Here is a 970-nt window from a genome sequence, read left to right as displayed (position 1 = left end):
GTAACATTCCTTCATTGGACACTAAACTGGCAATTAGGCGATATTCGCCTTCTTGTACAAGCATGGAGCCTGGCCAAAGGATCACCAGCAAATGATCTAATAGCCGAAACCTTGGATAGGTATAATTTCCACAGATATATGGCTCAAATTGATCGAAAGAAACAGGAGCTCATTCCCTCCTACGAACTCATAAAACCACACCTTGACCTCCTAGAAGGCATTATGAGAGACACAGACTCTACAAAGGTGGCATTTGCCTTGTTTCGGTCATCCGTTTGGCCCTCCTGAGCCTGAGCACAGTGTGCAGGGTCTTCATTGTCCTTTTTAGAGTCTGTGTCTCTCATAATGCTTTCTAGGAGGTCAAGGTGTGGTTTTATGAGTTCGTAGGAGCGAATGAGCTCCTGTTTCTTTCAATCGATTTGAGTCATTGATCTGTGGAAATTATACCTATCCAAGGTTTCGGCTATTAGATCATTTGCTTGTACAAGAAGGCGAATATCGCCTAATTGCCAGTTTAGTGTCCAATGAAGGAATGTTACGCGTAAGTGGGTTGGCTACATCCCTGGCAGAGGCCTTGGATTTTGGTCTCTCTTGGCTTGCCGTGTCTTCTCACGCACAGCATATTTCCAAAGGTCATGGTCACAAGGCATTACCTCAGTGAGGCCTAATGTTCGGAGGTCGTGTTTCACATCCACATCCCAGGTTTTCCTAGGCCTGCCTCTTCCACAGGTTCCCTCAACCATTAGGGTGTGACACTTTTTCATGCAGCTATCCTCATCCATTCTCGCCACATGACCATGCCAGCGCAATCGTCTCTCTTGCACACCACAACTGATGCTTCTTATGTTCAACTTTCATGTTCAACTTTCATCTCATGTGCCACCCGCACAAGAGCCAGTCCAGGGGCACTGGCAACGGTCTTACTTGGCTTGCCGGGTCTTCTCACGCACAGTACATTTCCAAAGGTCTC

At 46.8% G+C, this 970-nt stretch overlaps 1 protein-coding gene across 1 annotated transcript in view; it reads right to left on the bottom strand.

Annotated features, from left to right (window-relative positions):
- LOC106882450 (mitogen-activated protein kinase kinase kinase 15) overlaps window positions 1–970 on the bottom strand; it is a 57,052-nt gene that overhangs the window by 3,086 nt on the left and 52,996 nt on the right. The window lies entirely within an intron of this gene.

The sequence above is a fragment of the Octopus bimaculoides genome, chromosome 2 (assembly GCF_001194135.2).
Source record: "Octopus bimaculoides isolate UCB-OBI-ISO-001 chromosome 2, ASM119413v2, whole genome shotgun sequence".
Lineage (NCBI taxonomy): Eukaryota > Metazoa > Mollusca > Cephalopoda > Octopoda > Octopodidae > Octopus > Octopus bimaculoides.
Note: the sequence above shows the minus strand (reverse complement) of the source record. Positions and strands in the feature narration are given on the sequence as shown.